This window comes from Anolis carolinensis, chromosome 6, assembly GCF_035594765.1.
Source record: "Anolis carolinensis isolate JA03-04 chromosome 6, rAnoCar3.1.pri, whole genome shotgun sequence".
Classification (NCBI taxonomy): Eukaryota; Metazoa; Chordata; class Lepidosauria; order Squamata; family Dactyloidae; genus Anolis; species Anolis carolinensis.
The window spans coordinates 80,035,839-80,059,117 of NC_085846.1; positions in this window are offsets into that span (position 1 = coordinate 80,035,839).

Below are 23,279 nucleotides of genomic sequence, written 5' to 3' on the forward strand. Positions count from 1 at the left end.
AAAAAGATATGGAAATCCGTGCCCCAAGATGTTGCTTTCTTTATCTTCTTGGTTTACCATTGCCACCTTAAGGCTTCTTTGTTTACATCACGAACAATCTTGGAGATGGGATCTTTAAAATACTTTTGCACATGAAACAAATGTCAACATTGAACCATCACAAAGCAAAGATGTCACTGTCACAGTCACACATGTGAGCAATTTTGGAGCATTTCAGATTTTCTAATTCTAGATAAGGGATACAGTACTCAACCTGTATTGTGAGTTTATCAATTCAAATCAGATGAAGGTGTTGGGGAAATTCATGATTTAAAAAACAGACAATGGGTGAGCTTCTACATTGTGCACATAGTCCCACATGCATGACTCTGTGTCTTCCTGCTGCAAAACTCCAGGAAGGGGTCTCTGTTGTTTACCAGTGGGAATGGTGATGATGGGAGGTAGTGTAGACCATAGAGAAGCAGCTAGATCAGATGAGGTGTAGAGGAACTACAGATTTCTGTTTCCTTTCCTTGGAAGTATAATGGAGGTAGATCTTCACTTTTCCTCTCTCTTCCCTTACCTCTGGTATGATGGCTACTGCATGGGGAGAAGTTTTTGGATGGAACACAAGGCTAAAAGAGCAACCTTGGCCAAAACAGGATGGTGGCCAAATTTTATTATACTTTAGTATCACTGGTATTCTCTAAAACAGACACATCTTTTCAACTGAAATTACTCTAGTTTGGTATAAAAGACAATTGTGTCCTCGAGCATGCAACAGGCCACCCTTCTTACTCTTAACACTGGCCTCTTCTACACTGCCAGATAATCCAGGTTATCAAAGCAGAAAATCCACATAATCTAATTTGAATTGGATTATTTTAGACTACACTGCCATATAATCCAATTCAAAGTGGATAATGCGGATTTTATATAGCTGTGTGGAAGGGGGCACTGTTAAGTTAATAGTAGCATCATCAACAACAATGTCAATAACAGTTCTTCTTCCAGGCCCCTTTATTGGAAAAGACCCTTGCTACAAATATGAATATTAATCTCCCCACTCAACCCTGGGAAAAGAAGACACGTTGGACAGGTCAGAATGTAAGACAGGCTAGATACTGCTTGAATGATCTTTTAAGGCCAAAGCAGATAGGATGGGTTCATTCTAAACTAGTTTTAGTCCTATTGGTTTGAAAATGGAACCAATCAGGATCCAACCTAGTGTGTTTTTTAATGTAAATAACAGGTGAGGGAGAGTCTCTTTCCCTCTTGTTACAGAATGAACAAACATTCACTTGAAATTGGATTGGATGGGAAGCCTCCATTGGCATTAGGAGATATTTGTTGGAATAACAATGTGCATGTAGCTATTAATCAGTATCTATCCTGCTCCTGTAATCCTCGGACATATTACTGTTCATATTTGATTATGAATATTAATATTCTTTCAGAAATATACTGTATATATAAGCACAGAAAAAGTGTGGAAGCAAATTCATACCCACCCAGCATTTAAATATGAATGATTTTGCTAAGTATCTGTCTGAGTAAAACATCAGATACACTGCAGCATACCGGGAAGGCAAATTACATTACTATTCTGAGTTTTATTGGAATAGAGTCCTCTGGTAATAGTGAAATGGAAAATGAATTAGCAATTGTTTCTATTTCTGAATTTTCAATAAATGGTCTTTCTCAATGTCTTCCCACCATATGAAAGAACAAAAATTAGGGCATTACTTTAGAAAATTGATTTAAAAGTGAGCCACTCAAATCTGAAAGAGAGCAAAAGAAAAAATGATTGTAGGATAATAAGAAATTAAATATGCCCCTTTTTGTCATTTTAGCCTTAATTTTTCAAAGGATGGAATAAATTTTCATTAATTATCTGGATTATGTTGCTGAGATGTATTTATATAATACTAGAACACAAAGAGAAAGTTGTAAGACTCTGATATTAACTGAGGTCTGCTTGACATACATTAGATGACCTGAAGATTATATTTTAATAACAGTATCACTGCCAGCATGAGATATTGTTTCTTGCCATTCTCTTTTTCATCTTCATTCATAAACCAAATCCAGTAGAAAGAAATGCATTTGAAAACATATGTCATATACAGATGTCATATACAAACTAAAGCTCAGTCCAGGAGACAGTTTGTATTCATATGACACAATGTGTTTAGGTATCCTACACTCCAATCATCAGGTAACCCAGGAATCAGATGGTTAATCTAATCCAAGTAAATTTCAGTTTATCTTGTAAAATGAAAAAAGAAAGAACTGGTTATCAGCTGGTCCAGAAGTAGGTACAGCAAGTCAATAGTCCAGATACATGAAAATAGCAAGGAGTAAAACAAGCTATCAATTGTAGCCAGTCCAAAGTCAAGGACACAAACACCAACACTACTGCCAGTCACCAAGATGTTGTTTATTTGTTCAGTCGCTTCTGACTCTTTGTGACCTCATGGACCAGCCCACACCAGAGCTCCCTGTCGGCCATCTGCACCCCCAGCTCCTTCAAGGTCAAGCCAGTCACTTCAAGGATACCATCCATCCATCTTGCCCTTGGTAGGCCTCTCTTCCTTTTTCCTTCCATTTTCCCCAGCATCATTATCTTCTCCAAGCTTTCCTGTCTTCTCATAATGTGGCCAAAATACTTCAGCTTTGCCTCTAATACCTTTCCCTCAAGTGAGTAGACGGGCATTATTTCCTGGAGTATGGACTGGTTGGATCTTCTTGCGGTCCAAGGCACTTCTCCTAGAACAACACAGTTCAAAAGCGTCTATCTTCCTTTGCTCAGCCTTCCTTATGGTCCAGCTCTCACATCCATAGGTTACTATGGGGAATACCATTGCTTTAACTATGCTAACCTTCGTTGCCAGGATGATGTTTCTACTCTTCAGTGTAGCCCCATATAATTCATTTCAAAGCAAATAATTTGGATTCTGAAACTGGATTATATGGCAGTGTAGATGCAGCCTCAGAAGAAACAATGGCAAAACCCATCTGAACAAATCTTGCAAGAAACCACTGTGATAAGTTCACCTTTGTTGTTGTTGTGTGCCTTCAAGTCATTTCTAACTTTTGGTGACTCTATTGCTACTCTGTCACAGGGTTTTCTTGACAAGATCACCATAAGTGAGAAACATCTTGAAGGCACACAACAGCAACTAATAACATGGGATAGCTCTGAATGTCTTTCTTTTCAGCTTCCTCCAGGCAACCGCTTGGTCAGTATCAGAGCCGGCCCTAGGTATTTTTCAAGTGCAGGCGAACAGAATTTTGGCGCCTCCCCCCCCCCAAACCAATCACTGAAAAATAAAAGCGTTGGATAAGCGAAAATGTTGGATAATAAGGAAGGATTAAGGAAAAGCCTATTAAACATCAAATTACATTAAGATTTTACAAATTAAGCACCAAAACATCATGTTTTACAACAAATCAACAGAAAAAGCAGTCTCTACTGCGCCCCCGTATGTTTTGCGCCCGAAGCAACCACTTAATTTGCCTCATTGTTGGACTGGCTCTGGTCAATATGCAAACAGTGTGCTGGATTAGATAGGAATTTGGTCTGATTCAGTCGGACTTCTATGTTATTATATTCTTACATAAAAAATAACTGGTGCTAACACAAAATGGGCAATACTAATCACTATAATTATGTTTCTTAAAACTACACTGAAATGTGCTTTTCATTTATTGTAGGAAAGTATACTAATGAGTTGCAAAAAAAGCAGAAAACAAATTTGGCATTGGGCTGGGCTGGGTCAGTAGTTATTTCTGCAATTGCTTGCTTAATTATTTCATATTTTTCTTGTGCTGTTGACAGAAACGGAGGTCATTTAATTGTTCTCATGTGCATTTAAAATATTTTTTTCTATAGGCCTTCTCGGAAGAGGCTGCAATTTGCAGGGACTTTGCAAAAGGTTGTTCCTTGGGGGGAAAAATTAAGGTTTCAAAATCTTTTATCAGGATCAACGTATATTTGGTTTCTGAGCCTGATTTTTTAAAAAAGAAAATACTATAATTCTCACAATTCCCCAGCTGCGATGGCCATTTGCCATGTTGGCTGGGAGTGTTTGAAAGTGGTAGTCCAAAAAATAATTTTCTAGGGTCTGCTTATGTTCTGTAGAGTACTATCTGTCCATCCTGTTGGGGATTGTGGATGATAGGTAGAAGCTCTTACGTGCTCATGAACTCAAAGTCACCTGCAGAATGACGCACCACTCAGATTTGCAGAACAAATAACATAGGAACTTTTACTAAGTCCAAGAGATCAACAGAACAATGGTATTTACAATAGTCCTTCTGATTACTTATAGAAATCAGTCATAAGCAGTCCTTTCTTAGTCTATAAATCCGTTTCAGTGAAGATCGTCAGCAAACAAGGCCTCAGAAATAGCCAGGCCTCTCTGAGTACAGAGTCATTTTCTTTCCAGCCAGTACTCAGTAGACTCTCACACACATAGACATAGAGAGAAACCTGTTCAAACCAGTTATCCAGCAGCAGGACAGCAACAGGTGCAAACTGATTCCCAGGTCCTGCAAACTCAGCCAATTGGGTTCATGCATTTGATTTTCCAGTTAATACACATATAGTATCTTTGCAAACCATGACACATCCATCCATCCATTTTTCAGTTTTTCTCAATGTAAGTCTACTTCTTGGCAAATGAAAAGACTCTGTTCTGTGGACTATAGAGACATGCTTCCAGTAATAGCTTGTACTGTGTTGTATTGTTGTATCTCACTCAGAGAATTTTATTATGGGTTTGCATGACATCATCTTTCACTTGCAACCCTCATAGGTTTTCCTGTTCATTTTTTAATAAAATGATTTACAAGAAAAAAAAGAGATTAAAAAAAGGTTTGGTTGGATAGATGGGAAAGATGCATAATGCTTTTAGAGTGATAATGTAATGCTTGGAGGTTGAAGCTGTCTGTATTTAACACTCCAGAGTTATGTTGCTCTTTCTTTACTCACTTTAACTGCCATAGTAACATCCCTTCAAATCCTGGGACATACAGTTGAAGGAGGGGCATTTAGAATTATTGGCCAGAGAGACAAACTACAAATTCCCGGATTCTATAGGACATCACAGTGCTATAATTGTGTAGCGTGAAAGGGCCCAAGGGAATGATAGGACCTAACCATTAAAAATGGATTCTTGAAACAGAGGCTTCTTTAGAATGTGTGGAATGGAAATCCATCAGGTCTATGAAAATGACCCACCTTCCCTCCAAGCTATAAAGAGAGTAGCTTATACAATCTTCTTCTGTGTGCATCTGTATTTATAGACAACAACACAGAAGAACAGAGACAGAGTTGTCAGCTGAAAGTATCTCAGGGAACAGGGTGTATCTTACTAGGGATCTGTTATGGTATTTGCTAGGGGTGTTCATGCAGCTTGCTTTCTCCCATGTTCCATTTGTGTACTATGACCAAAGTGTTGGATTTTTAGCTGCCTTGAGTTGTTATCGAACACGGCTACCCCCATCCCTAATAAAAGAGAGACATAATTCAACCCTGAAATGAAGTGTTGGTTTCCTAAGGAAGCAGGGCTAAGATGAACTGCAACAGCCCCTGTCCATGACATGAGGCTTTCCTACACCCTTTCCAGACCAGCAGCAAACTCCAGTTTCATGAAGTGCATTTTCCTTTTCACATACACATTTTGTATGTGGATGCCTGCCATAGATGTGGGCGAAACGTCAGGAGAGAATACTTCTGGAACATGGCCACACACCCCGAAAGACATACAACAACCCTGTATCCTATACTTTATGCAGCCACGATAGACCTCCACTTCTCCCTTATTTCTAACTATGAACTTATGATGGAACCTCCCTTGGTTCCTTTCTCTTTTTCTTTATTTTATTACTTTATTTTACTGCTGTATTTTTGATATTATGGAATACATTAAATAGAAGGCAAACCAAAATGAACTCTTTTAACCTCCTGAGCAATTTGAAATTATTCCAGGAATTCTCCTCCATTGTGGGCGGAAGGCATGGCCAAGACAATAATTTATTGGACAAAAGTTTTTACTGACACCCAATAGGAGGCCATCTGTTGGCCACCTGAAACTTCCCCTTTGGGGGACCCAAGCGGCCTGCTGGACAAAGACCCAAGAAGAGACTTTGATGACACACTCATCTTCAGTAGACATTTTCTGGACCTTTTCTTTGTCTTACCAGCATGGGAAAATGCCTAGGAACCCAACATCCATTGTTCCTGCATCCTGGATTCGGTATCTACATAAGCCTACCATTCACCTATCCGGACACTCATTGTTTCCTACATTCCATTGCCACGCACCCAGGGGTTAACACAGCCCCCTGGAAACCTCCCCACCCAAGGAACCTCCTCCCCACCCAAGGAACCACCTCCTTTGGCACATTTGAGGGCCCAGGGTTTCCCTGCCCAGCTGGAGGAGATACCCGGCCCCGGCATCACCACCTCCACCAATCAGCACTCGCACCAGCTAAGGCCCACCTCCCAGTCAATCAGATGCCTGGGAGACACTGGTCGGCTTTCAATGCATGGAAACTCTTATATATAAAGATGGCTGCTTTTTCCTTGTGCTTAATGCTTGTACACCTTGAGGATCCATTGCCATGCAAGTGTCCAATCTGCAGATTGAATAAAGCTCCTGTCATTTGCCTTCACACTAGTGAGATCTTGATTTCTGTCTCGAAACATTTGCAGTTAGCAGAACTTGCCAGGCTTCCCTTGATATCTGCAGGTCCTTGGAAAACCTCAAATTTTCAGCTTCAGAGTCCCTATGAGGAGAAAGGCAGGGTATAAATAAAGTAAATAATAATAATAATAATAATAATAATAATAATAATAATAATAATAATAATGATGAATATATATATATATTTGGTAGCCACGCCTCTGAGGTTCAGATTTGTAGTAGCATTTCATAATTGTGTGGTTTTCTGGCATTGTATATTTCTGCCGCTTCTTTGACTGTTCATTTGGATTTTGATGATTCCGTAGCCCACTTGTCGATGGATGTCCAGAATCAGCAGCATCCACCGCGGTCCTTTTTATCCTAGGCGACGACCGAGCCAGTATAGACTTCATTTTGGTTTGATTCTCCATAATGCTAATGGGTTAGGTGCTCTTGGTTCCATTCCTCAGCTGAGGCCTCTCTGGCTTGGTTGGACCTGCCGGTAATTACACTACCACCAGCACAGCCCTCAGCGTCCTCGGAATGATTAAGCCCCCCCACCACGTCAAGGTGGCACCTGTCGGCATTTGGAAACAAAATTACGATCTGCCAACTGCAAAAGGCCACCCTGCTGGGATCTGCGCGCATCTGCACGCATCATCCAAAAATACATCAGACAGTCCTAGACACTTGGGAAGTGTTCGACTTGTGATTTTGTGATATGAAATCCAGCATATCTATCTTGTTTGCTGTGTCATAAAAATAATGAATAATAATAATAATAATATACTTTAACTGCAATGGCTTTGGATTTGTAGTTTGGTGAACCACCAGCACTCATTGATAGAGAAGGCTAAAGCCCTTGACAACTACAACTCCCATGATTCCATAGCATTAAGCCAAGGCACTTCAAGTGATGTCAGACTGCATTAATTCTATAGTGTAGATCAGTGTGGCCCAACCCACGGCCCACCAATTCATTTTTGTTGGCCCTTACCCTTCTTACTGGAAAAATATTTTAATTTATCATTTGGAAAAAAATCATTTATCCTTCTTACTGCTTTAAATTTTTAAGAATTCGTTTTGTTTCTGGAATGTCTCTGGCCCTCACATTCCTATACCAAAGTTTGATTGGCCTTCGGGTAACTAAAAGTTGGACTACACTGGTGTAGATGTATCTACAGATGAACAATCAGCGCTATGTGTTTTGAAAAGCTGTTGACTGAAGGAGACACGATTCAACTTACTGTCAAGACATGAAATTTAGAGGACAAATTTTGCCAGCCTTTCCCTATTAAATGAAACAACCCAACAAGGTTGTTGCAAAGAGAAAACCGTGCCATTGCTCATAATTATTTTAAACTTTAATTTAATTTTAATTGATTCTATTTCAGGTTTTGAAAAAAATGTAAACCATATTTGTGCTACATTTTATGACTTTATATTTGATAAATGTATTGTTTGTATACATAGATATTTCTAATATTTTAAATTGTATATTTTAATTATAGTAATAGTATACAGTTTTATACGCCATTTATATTTTAAGAACTATTTGTGAACTGCCTATGAAGAGGCTTGTTCTTCATTACCTATTTATAAAGATAGTAAAGATGGTGTTCTGATGATCATGGCAATATTGTAATGACAACCATGACAGAACATAGTATAGTACCATAACTATAGATACATAACTATCCCTACCTAAGTCCTTGAATTCTATATCCTTACATTAGATAACAAAGGTTTACACTAATGGTAGATAAAAACTGCTTTATATAACAGGGTGTTTGAAAAAGAACTCCCTATTCACCATTTAAAGTAAATGGTGAATAGGGAGTTCTTTTTCAAACACCCTGTATTATGAGAAATTTTAATTCCACAGCTTCAGAATTGCTGAAATTGTTAGGAACATACAAACCCAAGATAGCCTAGCTTTTGTTATGAGCCAGGTATCAGTTTCCCAAATGAAACCAGATGGTGTTTAAAAATTCCAAGTTTTCAATTAATCTTATTAAAACAATTGAGAATTTCATCATTTTCTTGGTTTTATGCCACCTTAAACAGAGGCAGAATTAAGCAAAAAGGGCTTGGCAGCTGTGACATTGCCTCTGGATGCATCACATGATCGTTGGCGGTGTTGATGGCCTTTCTTACTGCCTTGTCTGTTTAGATTTATTAATTTACTTGTCCTCGAGCTGAACAGGAATATGTTTGTTTTCACTTCACCAGTGTGACCTAATTATTTTGTCAGAACCTATCAAAACTTAAGCAAGAAAGTATGCCACTATACCTGTAACAATTCCTCCAGTTGAGGTGACAAGTGGGTCAGAGGAGTACAATCTCTACATTGCAAACCGCTTTAGTGGTATCTTCTTTCATAAAATATTTTTTTTATCATGAACATATGTGTGATGCAATCTTATGCGTATATAGTTTGAAATAAATACTATTAATTTTACTGGGGCTTATGCATGTGACTGCCGATAGAATGATGATGGCTGTGATTACTATCTATTGTGACAAAGAGGTAGTTCTTGGTTAGGGCGAAGGGAAGAAGTGCATTGGTGCATGGACCGTGGATCATGACAGCTCTAGAGTTGTCAGAGTGAAAACTGAACAGGCTTTCCTCCACCTTTAGTGGTTGTGTACAACAGAGAATTTCAGCAGGTGTTACTTGTTACCTGGTAGCATGACAAGCAAAACTTGCCAAGATTTCCTCTAATAGCACTAAGCCGAAGTTCAATCTTAGTGCTATAAGAGGGAATCTTGGCGAGTGTTGTTTGTCACGCTTGTGTTGTTGAGTGTTGCTTGTCCTGGGATTTGCAATTCAGAGAGAAGAATTAATTTTTTTTTGATCAAATAGTTCTGGAACTGCATCAGACTACAAACCCCAGAATTCTATAGTATCAAAAAAAAACCAAAAATAGTTAGACTATAAAATCATGGTCAATCTGAGTAGGACCAATAGGCAACTTCTGAAGAACTACAGGTTCCCCAAACCTGCCCAAGTTCATTAGTTCAAAATATCACTTTCCAAATCTTTCTGCTTTTGGGAACTAAAGCACATTGTCAGAGAATTACAGACTCAACAATGGCATTTTAAAAATAGGAAGTGACACTAGTGTCATATGGCTATTGTCAATAAGTGATATGCTTTAATGAGCATGAGCTTTAAAAAGCTGTGGTCACCACTCGTGGCTGTGACTGACACTGTAAGGAGAAGCTTTGGTACTACCCACACCTTAGGAAAAGTCAGCTGTATCTATCATGGATTGAGCATAGAACACGTTATGCCCATAATCTTTATTGCTAGAAGGCTTCCAGCATCAGCAATTTCTCTGCACTCATGCACCATGATAAAGGTTCTGTGGAGGACTGTGGTTTTTTAGCACCACACATAGCTCCAGAAGAAATGAGTGAGAAGAAACTCCCAATTCTATGGACATCAAAATACACTTTTGTGGCTTGACATTACTGCCAACGTAGATCAGTGTTACTAGCATTACAGATGAAATATTTATGTTGTTTGCCTTAGCTGGCGAGATCAAAAGTGAAAAATATCAGATGTGTTCTACCAATGCTGTTCAGAATCAAATGTTTTAAACCCTAGATATGATGGCTCTTTCTCAATCTGGAAAGGATGTCCTGAGCTTGTTGCAGAAATGTGTAAGTACTCTCTTGCCGAGCAAAGAATTTGCACTGGCATGAAGCATGCAACAGGCAAAGGTAGTAGAGAGGTGAGAAGACGATTGTGCTCGTCAAATGAGATCTGAGTGGTACGAAGGGCATGTGTGACCTGCATGGAGACAATCTTGATAGCTTAATCCATGATGTCCAAATTGTTAAACCTTTGTTTTCTCTGGGTTTGTGGGCGTGGAGGCACTGGGCTTGGGGGAGGCTGAGGCTTTGTGCCTTCAAGAGGACAAGGTGTTCGGGTCAAAGACCAGCAAGGCAGTGTGCTAGCAGGGCGACAAGGCAGTGGGTTTTGGGGATGTTGAGGTTGGGGGAGGCACCCTGCTGGTCTGGGGCAGTTTGGGCAGGGAGGCTTCATATTCCTTCTCTTCCTCCTCCTCTTGAGAGTCCCCACCTTGGCCGGTCTGCCCACAAACACAGGTGGCAGGCAGAGCCGTCCTTAGGTAATTTTCTGTAGTAGGCAAAGGTAATTTTGGCACCCCCCCCCCCCCGTGGCGTAGGTGGCGGGGCCAGGTGGCGCGGGGGGTGGCGCGGCGCTGCGTGGGGGTGGGGCCCGGCCGTGCTGCGCAGGGGGCAGGGCCAGGGCCGGTCCAACGTTGACGCGGATGAAGCCGCGGCTTCGGGCGCACGTGGAAGGGGGCGCTGTTGAGGCCTAATTCTGTGCGTGCACCAACATGCACGCACAGCACCATCGCCCAAAAGCGCTCTCCCTCTTCTCCCTCTTTTCCCTCCCTCCTTCCTCTTTTACCTGCTCTCCCCTTCTGCCTTGCAGCCAGGCTTTGAGGCTGCGGAGGGGGCAGGGCTGGGGCCTAAGGGCACGGAGGGCACGCCCCTCCCAGGAGACCACGCCCCCTGCTTCCGAAGGAGTGCCTTGGAAGTGCCCTTTGGCCCCGCCCCCTCCTTAGCCCGCGCTTGGCCCAATCAAGATGGTGGCTCATGGGCTATCTGGCAATGTTCCAGAAAGATTCTCTCCTGACGTTTTGCCTGCATCTATGGTAGGCACTCTCAGTGGTTGTGAGGTCTGTTGGAAACAAAGCAAGTGGGGTTTATATATCTGTGGAATGTTCAGGGTGGGGAAAAGAACTCTTGTCTGAGGCACATGTGAATGTTGCAAATGGCCACCGTTATTAGCATTAAATAGCCTTGCAGATTCAAAGCCTGGCTGCTTTTTGCCTGGGGTAATCCTTTGTTGGGATGTGTTAGCTTGCCCTGATTGAGGATCCCCTGGCGCCCTCCCTCTTCACCCTCCCTCCCTCCCTCCCTCCTTCTTCTCCCTCCTCTCCTTTACTCTTTCCTTCCTTCCTTCCTTCCTTCCTTCTTTCTTTCTTTCCTCCTTCCTTCCTTCCTTCCTTCCTTCCTTCCTTCCTTCCTTCCTTCTTTCTTTCCTCCTTCCTTCCTTCCTTCCTTCCTTCCTCATCTCCTTTCTACTGCATGGACATTCATTGGCAGTTTTCCCAGTCTCTCTGGTGAGTTTATAGGTATGTTTCAGAAGCATTCTCTTCTGACGTTTCGCCTGCATCTATGGCAGGCACTCTCAGTGGTTGTGAGGTCTGTTGGAAACAAAGCAGGTGGGGTTTATATATCTGTGGAATGTTCAGGGTGGGGAAAAGAACTCTTGTCTGAGGCACATGTGAATGTTGCAAATGGCCACCGTTATTAGCATTAAATAGCCTTGCAGCTTCAAAACCTGGCTCCTTTTTGCCTGGGGTAATCCTTTGTTGGGAGGTGTTAGCTTGCCCTGATTGAGGATCCCCCTCTTCTTCCTCCCTCCCTCTCTCCCTCCTTCTTCTCTCAGTGGTTGTGAGGTCTCTTGGAAACTACGCAAACAGGGTTTATATATCTGTGGAATGTTCAGGGTTGGAAAAAGAACTGTTGTCTGAGGTACCTTGATTAGCATTACATAGTCTTGCAGCTTCAAAGCCTGGCTGCTTTCTGCCTGTGGTAATCTTTTGTTGGGCGGTGTTAGCTGGCCCTGATTGTTTCCTTTGTTTTCTGAGTGGTGTTCTGTATTTACTGTCCTGATTTTAGAGTTTTTAAAATACTGACGTTTCGCCCACATCTACTAAGTTTGTCCCCACTTCAAGTAAATCACCCCAGCTTTGCCATCAGAGTTGTCAGAGGTTGAAAAGAATGTCTGCTCATCATTCTCATGCTCAGCAGAGGATAAGCACCATAGTTATCATGCTGAGTATATTCTCTAAAATGCCAAACCCTAGTTACTGTAGCCCTATTGAAGCTTCTATCAGAGTAAGAAGGCCAAAATTACCATATTACATCAATCTCAGCCACACCTTTTTTGCCTAAATGACTATTCCAAAAGTGAGGTGCACATTACATTTGTGTAATACAATAAAGACAAGTGGGTTGCTGTGAGCTTTTTGGGCTGTATGGCCATGTTCCAGAAGCATTCTCTCCTGACATTTCGTCTGCATCTATGGCAGGCATCCTTAGAGGTTGGAAACTAATTAAGTGGGGTTTATATATCTGCAGAATGTCCAGGATGGGAGAAAGATACTCTTGTCTGTTGGAAGCAGGTATAAATGTTTCAGTTGCTTGGCTGCTTCCTGCCTGGGGGAATCCTTTGTTGGGATGATTTATTAATATTATTATTATTAGGCCTTGCTCCAGGGAGGGTTCTTCTGCCATGGCTCCCTACCTATCTATCTACCTTGCCACATATTTTCCACATTGTGTGTATGTGTATGTATATATAAGATACACACACACACACACACACACACACATACAAACACATATGCAGGGACCATATGTGCCGTGTGTGTGTTCTATTCACCTCTACCTTCTACCTTTTATTTTTCAGTGATTGGTTTGTCGGGGGGGGGGGGGGCGCCAAAATTACTGCTTGCTTACACTTGAAAATTTCCTAGGGCCGGCCCTGGGCAGGGCCAGGCCATGTGGGCCGCCAGCCTGGCTGGGCCTTCCCTCCGCAGCCTGGCTGGGCCTTCCCGCCATGTGGCCTGGCCCCACCCTCCGTGTGGCCTCGCCCCCAGGCCCCACGGCCCCGCCCCCGGCGGGAAGGCCCAGAAAGGAGGAGAAGGAGGCAGGGGGAGTTGCCATCCTCCCGGAGCCTTGACGGCGCCCCCGGGACAATGGCACCACAGGCAAAAGCCTACCTTGCCTGGCAGTTGGACCTCCTCTGGTGGCAGGTCCTCCTAAGCGATGAAGGAGGGCCATGGGGGTAGTGGCTGGTTGCACCTTCTCTTCTACTTTTTTCTGCTCCTCCTTAGGGACAGGGCTTCTCCTTCTTTTCATCCACCAGCAAAGGCAAGAGGATGTGAGGCTGTCCCAGGCAGGATGCTCTTCCTGCTGCTGCCTGAAGGACTCTGTCTCCGACCACCAGAGCTGGATCTTGGCTCAGAGGTTGGCCTGGGTGGCCAAAGAGCACTGCCATGACTGCTGTTGTTGCTGGGAGGGGAGCGCTGCCTCGTTCATTGGGGGCCATTTTGGAGAGTTGCCCTTTAAAGTTTGGAGGAGGCAAGAAGGGTACGCCCCAAGGAAATAGCCCCGTCCTTTGCTATTTGCTATTTATTTCCTATGATGGGAATATATTACTCGGAGAAGACAAAGATCACTATGGCTCTATACACACACCAACCTATTTAATAGTTTTTCTTAAGACAAAAGCCAGTATTTTATTGCATGCCTCTTTCCATACTGTAATAGTCGAAGTACTGGTTTTGACCTACATAGCCCTATATTGCTCAGGTCCAGGTTACCTGAAGGACCATATCTCTATGAATGTCACGCCCAGGCAGCGGAGCACAAAGAACCAAACACGGAGGCCAAATACAAGCTAATATCTTTATTAAAGAAGTATTATAATAGAATAAAAACAAGTAGAAAATGTAGTCCAGCAATAGACCTTTCAGAGAAGGTCAAATATAGTCCAGAAATATATTGTCCGATATATTATATTAGAGTTCAAAGTTGTAATCCCAAAACCGAAACACACTCTACTTCCAAGCCGTAGAGTGGGGAAACGTCCAAAGTGTTTCTAAGGATCAAAGTAAGTCCAAAGCAAGAACTGGAGACAAGGCTAGATACTTGAGACAAAATCCAAGGCTGGAAACACAACGAGATAGTTCATGAAAACTTGACAAGGCAAGGCAAGGCTAGGCAAGGAAACTGGAGTTGCAGACTTAAAACGCAGTCCACACTAGGCTGGAACCGAAGTTAATCCTGAAGCTGATCTGTTGACTCCGCACGGATTCCCCGGTGCGGGGAACTTTTAAGAAGTCCAATCCTCCTGCAGAGCAGGTGTCCGGAGCTTCCTTTCCCAAGGGAAAGAGAAGCGAAACACATCTTCCTGCAGCTGCGATCCTCCCTGCAAATTCCCAGGAGAACTTAGCTAATTAACATTCTGCCTGGCTGCTAATCTAGCGCTTTTCCTTGTTTGTTCTTTTTGACCCCGACTCGCAGCATAGGACTCTTTTCTCGGGAAGGGAGGAGAGGCACTGGGAAAAACTTGTTCAAGGTCCATTTTAATGGGCTCTTGGCAAGAAGTGTCAATAACAGGAGACATCTGGAATGACTCCGTCTCCTGCTCAGGCGGCAAAAACCCCATGTTGTCGTCATCATTATTCATGATGGCGCTAGGGTTAGAACTCAGAGGCCCATGAGGCATCACAATGAGCCAGGTAGCATCTATGATCTACTGGGGAGGGGCTTCTTTCTGTTCCACCCCCCCGCTCAAGCACGTTTGATGGGAACACGGGAGAGGCCCTTGTCGGTGGCTGCTCCCAAACAGTGGAACTCCCAAGCAGTGCTGGCCCAACGTAGCGGCCAATGTATGTGCCCGCTTGTGGCGCATTTCACCGGGGGCACTGTTGAGGCACCCCCGCGGCGGCGGCGGGGACCATCGGGTCCCTCCTCAGCGAACGCGGAAGGCCTCAATTGAGGCCTAGCTCTTCTTGCGAAATTACCTAGGGCCACTTCTACTCCCAAGAGAGACCAGGATGGCCCCATCCCTGCTGGCCTTCCGCAAGCAGGTCAAGACTTTTTTTCTGCAGGCAGACATTTGGAGAAGGATAAGGGGCATATTGCTGGAGAACTTGTGGGTGGGATGTTTGCATTTTAATTATATTTACTGTGTTTTAAACTGTATTTTCAACCAAACATACACAATATTGTTTAATTGGTTTTTAAATTTTTTTGTATTTGCTTTGTTTTAAATTGATCAAAGTATGTGACTGTTAGCCACCCTGACTCCCCTCAAATACGAAGGCGGAGTATAAATAAAGTAAATAATAAACAAATAAATATAAAGAATATTGTTATTCACTACCTAAGGAGCTCTTAGTGGCGCAGCAGATTAAACCGCTGAGCTGCTGAACTTGGTGACCGAAAAGTTGGCAGTTTGAATCCGGGGAGCCGGGTGAGCTCCCACTGTTAGGCCCAGCTTCTGCCAACCTAGCAGTTTTAAAACATGCAAATTTGAGTAGATCAATAGGTACCGCTCCAGCGGGAAGGTAACCGTTCTCCAAGCAATCATGCCGGCCACATGATCTTGGAGGTGTCAATGGACAACACAGGCTACTCAGCTTAGAAATGGAGATGAGCACTAACCCCCAGAGTCGGACAAAACTAGACTTAATGTCAGGGGAAAACCTTTACCTTTACCTACCTACATCTATTCTGAGTTGTAAAGGATTTCTATTTTACAGGGTCTGAGACTCATCTTAAGGTACTGATAGGCTCATATACATGATATGGTTCTACAAATAATTGGTGCCAATTTTGAAAAATTTGGCTTGTTGTGGAAATAAGGATTGGTGATAAAGCTTCAGTGGAGACACCTTTTCCCCATGATAATTCTTCCAGGAGTGAATTTCCTTTTCTAGGGGTAGATTTCTATCACTTCCTGTTATCTCAGCCCTTTTCTTAATTATGAGTCGTTTGTAAATTGGATGTGTGTAACTCGGAGACTGTTTGTAATTATCAGGGACTGCACTATATGTCTCTTGTAGCCATATGATCACCTTCACCAGAAGGTTTAGTCTTGAGGTGCTAAAACTGATGTCATATTTCATACTGTATCTTTTAGTATTTAGTCTGTCAGAAAAAGGATTTGAGGCATTACTATTCTGACTTTTGTTTTGGGAAACAGCACAGTGCAAAAATGAAGACTCATCTCTGTTGGTTGTCTGAAAAACAAAACGGAACAAAACCAGACATATAGTGACTGATGGAAACGTTCTGCATGGATAAGGGACTTTGAAATGGTAACAGATTAGATATATAATGCTATTATAGTCTCAAGCCTCATTATGATCAGAAGCTTGGTGGCCAAATGAATCGTAAATAAATCGATGGGAGCATGAAATATAAAGCAGTCACTGTATTAGAATTTCATAGGCAAGGCACTTTGCAGAAAATGATACCATGTGAGGATACTCCTGCAAATTCTTCCAAAATTAGAACAGTTTCTATGTCAAAAAGCAGATCTCTGACAATGAAACTACAGTATTACAGTAATGAATAGGCCATTATGCAGTGAAAATTTTAAAAGGGATACTGATTTTCAATATTCTGTCATCTTATTTTGAAAAAAAATACTTCTCTAAAGCTGTAGCTGTAAAAGAGGGATCAACAGATCCTCATGTATGCTATCCTAATATGTTTGGCACAGCTTATATTATTGCATGAGAACCTTCAAAACTATATCTGAGTAGATGTTTATGAAAAATATACATATCAGTATGCATTATTTAATTTGACATACAATGAAGTATCATCTATTAATATATAAATCATTACTCCCAATCTGTAATCCTAGTTGTAATCCTGGGAATATGGCTCATTGAACTCAGTGGAACTTAGTTTTGTATAGTGAAAATATATCAAGATATTGTAACTGCAGTTCACTAGCTATAAAATGTAATTGAATAAAACAACAAACAAATCACATTAATAAAACACCAATGAATTAAAAAAAATGCACCAACACTGTGCCCAATAAACATTATTCTTCATGTTGGGCATCATCACACTACACTATTATAATACTATACTCCACTTTAACTACTATGGCAACATCTTATGGAATCCTAGAAAGTGTAATCTAGGGAGGGACATTTAGCATTCTCAGGTAAAGCGCTCTTGGATTCCACCGAATGTTGCCACAGCAGTTATAGAATGTGGTCCTATAACAATTCCATAACAATGGAGTGTGTTTTATTGTGGCCTAAAATAATTGAGTATGGATTTTTAAAAATCTGATGTAGCCTATTTGCTTAGATTGCTTAAAACTTGACAACAAGGACATGATGTACGAGTATGTTATTCTGAGGCTGTTTCACAATTCAGATCTGTGACCAAAGAAACTTCATCCTTGTATATGTCTGCTGGAGCTAAGGTCCTTGGATGTAAAACAATATTCCTGGCCTCCACACTGTGTAGTCTATCCTAGCTTGAAGCCCTCCAGATGGTCTGGACTACACCTCCCCTTCTACTTTACTATCAATTGATTGGTCATACTATTTGGAGCAGTATGTCGTGTGTAGCAGTATGCTGCAATTATGACTTGAACATATGTAGCTATGGTGAAGCATATGGGATTGTGTACATAGTAGATGCAGTATCTTAATCAGAGGGCTCTGGAAATGGGTGATTTGGCCGTGCGGAAAATCAGATGTGTATCTATAACTGCACTTTACTATTATCTGGTATGTCTTATGGGAAATGATGCTTTGGTAGGATGCCCAGGGACAAAAAACAGACAGGGCACTTGTGCTTTTCATAGTTGTATGACAGAAGGACTTTCAGCAGAGGCGGCTTCTAAAGCCTTCCCATATTCCAAAAATGCCATAGAGACAACCTTTGAAAGGAGAAAAAACCTGGATAAACACTGTGTCCCTGCAATTTCTTACTGCTAGTGATAACAATATATTTGTTGTCAACTAAAGCCTCTTTGAAGCCCCTAATGGTGCAATGGGTTAAACCACTGAGCTGCTGAACTTGCTGACCAAAAAGTCAGCAGTTCAAATCCGTGGAGCGGGGTGAGCGCCCACTCTTAGCCCCAACTTCTGCCAACCTAGCAGTTCGAAAACATGCAAATGTGAGTAGATCAATAGGAACAGCTTCAGCGGGAAGGTAATGGCGCTCCATGCAGTCATGCTGGCTACGTGACCTTGGAGGTGTCTACAGACAACGCCAGCTCTTCAGCTTAGAAATGGAGATGGGCACCATCCCCCAGACACGACAAGACTTAATGTCAGGGAGAAACCTTTACCTTTATCTTAAAGCCTTTTTACCTGTGAAATTAATGGTTGTGGCCACAACAGCCAATTAGAAGGCACATATATACAGAAAGCCTCGTTCAGAAGTTAATTTCTGAGTGTTCCAATCATGAATAAAGGAGGTGCAAGGCCAGAGAAAGTGGCCCTGGTCTGAACATTGGTTCAGCTTGACCAGAAGTTTGGAGAAGTGACATTTTAGACCACAACTCTTAGAATCCCCAGCCAGTATGGCAAAGAGCTCCTGGGAGCTAGAGTACAAAATATTACATTTGCAAAGTGTACTTGAGATCTTTCATACTAGCGGAACAATATATCATAGAATTGGAAGAGACCCCAGTCCAATTCCCATGCAGGAATACACAATCAAAACACTCACATTTGATGGCCATCCAGTCTGTGTTTAAAAACCTCCATAGAAATAGGTTCCATCATGCTCCAAGGCAGCATATTCTATAGCCAAACAGCTTTTATTGTCAGAAGGCTTTTCCTAATATTTAGGTGGAATCTCTTTTCATGCAATTTGAATTCATTGCTCTGCATCCATGTCCCTTGAGCAGCAGAAAACACGTTAAAGCTTCTCTGCAGGACTGGGACTGAGTTTTCAATTGCCTGATGGAAGCTATATGCTTTCAGCCTCATACACATTGTTTCCTTCTTTGCATCTTTCATCCAGATGTATATAAGTCTTAGGGGTGTAGGCCACAGGAATAGTATTTGCAATTTTGAGTTTGTGTCCTTTTATTCCTGGGATGCATGGAAGATAACTAATTTCTGAAGCAGGGTTACACCAAAGATTGTTGCTTGTCTATGTCTTCTTAAGATTTGTTTTTCTTGGACCTCAGTAATCTTGGTGAGACTGTACTATTTGCTTTGGATTAGAGTTCAGGTGCGCAGTCTTGACATATATCCCTAACCTTGATCAAAACAATGAGCACCTCCTGCTGAGTGGCACTTGTTGGCTGCTGTGTCTTTGGACACAATCGGAAAGAATGATTGGGCAAATGTGGTTCAATTCTTTAAAGTACCCAAAAAAGAGAATTTGATACAGAGTTTTACTGACGCGTTGATCCCAGAGATAGCCAGAAACAAAGCAGGTAAAGGGATACCCACAGATTAACATATAGTGGTGACAGCAATTAAGGGTATTATCTTACTTCCTTTGTGTGCACTCTAAATCCAGTGAACACAGGCAAGCTCAAATATTTTTAAAAGTCGATTGCACCAATTGCTTTCAGGATTTCTGTTAGTAAATTAGCTATAAAGTATGGGCAAACTATGGTATTTTAAACACATGTGCGCATGTGTTCTTTTGTGGTGTAATGTGAAACAATGCTTTTGGTTATGATGTCATCTTGGCAGCCTCAAGTAATTTCAAAATTCTCAGCGACTGCCAATTGAGTCTGACAGCTGAGTAAACAAACCGGGAAATAACATACACAATATATTTTAGCGTTTCTTTGTATTTCAGGTGTGTTCTTGCAAAATAAAAACCACTGGGTAATTTTTAATAAATGGCCATCTGCATTCCTGTCTTATATTCAATTTCCCCATCTTTCTTTGCCGCAAGCAACACACTTTTTCTTTCTTCCTGTCTCCAGACTTAGTTTGGAAACCAAGCAGTTCACTGTGTCTTTGTATTAGTAAGAGGGGCAGTATAAAATAAAAAGGTACTTGTGGCACAGTCTTATGCACATCTTACTGTCTTGAAAAACTTGGAAATGTTATATTTTTGGACTATAGTGCCCAAAATCCTAGTACTGGGAGATGCTGAAAATGGTAGCCTAAAAGTAAGAAAAGTCCAAACTCTACTTCCAGCTAAATAAGTATAGTACAGCCCCAAATCCATTGGGGGCGGGGGGTATGTTCCAAGACCTACAGTGAATATCCGAGGTTCACAAAGACCCGTATTTACTTGAGTGTAATGATTTGAGTCTAATTTTTCAAAACCCTGAAACCCAAAAAAGTATTTACCATATTACGTGAATCTAATGTGCACCCTAATTTTGGGAAAGTAATTTAGTTAAAAAAAAAAAGGTGAGCATTAGAATTGAGTAACTACGGTACTTTTACAAGGTTTTTTTTTTTAGCATAAGTAAATGAAATCAGGCTAGCTTCCTGACAGAGAATACTCCTTAAGAGTGATTCTGCTCCTGAAAAGCTTTTCTTCCAAATAAATACATCTCAGATGACAAACTAACATAAGGTGCTATGTAAATACTGGAAATACTGTATTCTTAGGTAAACACATGATGCCATCATGCTATTTAAAATATAATGCTGACAAACTTCTAGATGTTTCCCTCTTTCTCATTTTTCTGTTCTTTCTTTAACTTCATTCACTTCCCACAAAATTTTGGTGGCTTTTTACATTCCGGAGAATAGTCTGCAAACATACAGGCTCAGAGTTCAGAACAATGTAGAATGAATGCAGTTTGAAATTACTTTAACTGCCACGACTCACTGCTATAGAATCACGGGACTTGCAGTTTTACAAGGTCTTTAGATTTCTCCACCAAAGAGTGCTGATGCCACAAATCTCAGGACTGCATCGCATAGCAGTTAAAGTGGTTTCAAATTGCATTAATTTTAGAGTATAGATCGACCTGGAGACACTCCCTACCTTCTTTTAAGAATGAATTCCTAAGGGAATATCCATTCCAAACCAGTTAATCTGCACTCATGACTTTTCAGAGATCATGAAACAGTTTCCAGTGGTTCTCAACCTTTGGATCCCCAGGTATTTTGGCCTACAACTCCCAGAAATCCCAGCCAGTTTATCAGCTGTTAGGATTTCTGGGAGTTGAAGACCAAAACATCTGAGGACCCACAGGTTGAGAACCACTTGTTTAAGCAGATACAATTTTCACCCAGCTTCCCTTAAATCAAGTTTCCCTTAAATGAAAGCTTTTCCTTTGCAGCAAGTCATGCTCATCCATCAGAATGGCATTTCTAACGATCTCATGGTGTTCAGGAACTTCTTGTGCATCATGAACTCCTTGTGCAACCATCCCGGATTCTGTAACCTTGGGAAGCCAGTGATTTCAAATAGAATTTTATACCCAAAAAAGGAATACAAACTATGTTTTTTTTAATGAGCCACCTAGTTCAAGTTCACTTTATCACCGTCAATTACTAGCTCATAAGAAGAGGGACACAGTCCCATCCAAACACATCAGGTCTAAAGGTTAGAAAATTCAAAACTTTAAAAAAGTGCATTGCCAGGACATCAAGACAATTAACCCAAGAATCTTAGCCAAAGCCATATACAGGATTATATCAAAACCCAACACAACTTGTAGAATTAAAAGAAAGGGAGTCTGAAGGGAGGGTGCTCATGAGGCACAAGGAAAGGAAATCCAGTCAAACAGAGGAGGAAGCAACATCCACACCATAATTAAAAGACTATAATCTCAAACTATGTCTAAAAACATGGAAATGAAATGCTGTTATGAACCAGCCGCTGGTGCATAAATAGAGTGCACAGACTCTTGGTTCAAGTAAGCAGTATAGGTTATTTATATTTATCGTGTCAAAAACTAATTGAGGATACAGTTATAATGTATTTAAAAACACAAACAGAGTTAAAAAGTTGGTATTATACTAAGTCCTTTGACCAGAAGCTGGCCACTTGGGAGTACGTCTGGTGTTACTATGAGAAGATCCTCTATTGTGCATGTGGCAGGGCTCAGGTTGCGTTGGAGTAAGTGGTCTGTGGTTTGCTCTTCTCCACACTTACATCTGTGGACTCCACTTTGTAGCCCCATTTCTTAAGGTTGGCTCTGCATCTTGTGATGCCAGAGCGCAGTCTGTTCAGCGCCTTCCAAGTTGCCCGGTCTTCTGTGTGCACAGGGAGGGATTTTTCATCTGGTATCAGCCATGGATTGAGGTTCTGGGTTTTAGCCCGCCACTTTTGGACTCTTGCTTGTGCCACTGCAGCCCCAGTTATTTTTTGCAGTTAAAATGTTTTAAGTATATAAAAGGTAAAGATTTCCCCTGACGTTAAGTCCAGTCACGTCTGACTCTGGGGGTTGGTGCTCATCCCCATTTCTAAGCCGAAAAGCTGGCATTGTCCGTAGACACCTCCAAGGTCATGTGGCCGGCATGACTGCATGGAGCGCTGTTACCTTTCTGCCAGAGCGGTACCTATTGATCTACTCACATTGGCATGTTTTCGAACTACTAGGTTGGCAGAAGCTGGAGCTAACAGCGGCCACTCCCGGGGTTTGAACCTGGGACCTAACAGCGGGCGCTCACTCCCGCTGTTATAGGGAATCTCAAAAGCCTCCAAACATAGGAAAAATTAATAAAGTCATATTTGACATTATATATATATATTTATTTATATTTTGTAGTGAGTATTTTATAAATACAGTACTGTAAAGGTATATTTAACTACAGTTTCCCATTTCTCCTATGCACGGCAATATTTGGGATGCCCTGTATATCTATATCTCGGTGTGTTCATATATAAAAGGTAAAGGTTTTCCCCTGACATTAAATCTAGTTGTGTCTGACTCTGGGGGTTGGTGGTCATCTCCATTTCTAAGCAGAAGAGCCAGTGTTGCCCATAGACACCCCCAAAGTCATATAGCTGGCATGTTGGCATGGAGTGCTGTTACCTTCCCGCCAGAGCAGTACCTATTGATCTACTCAC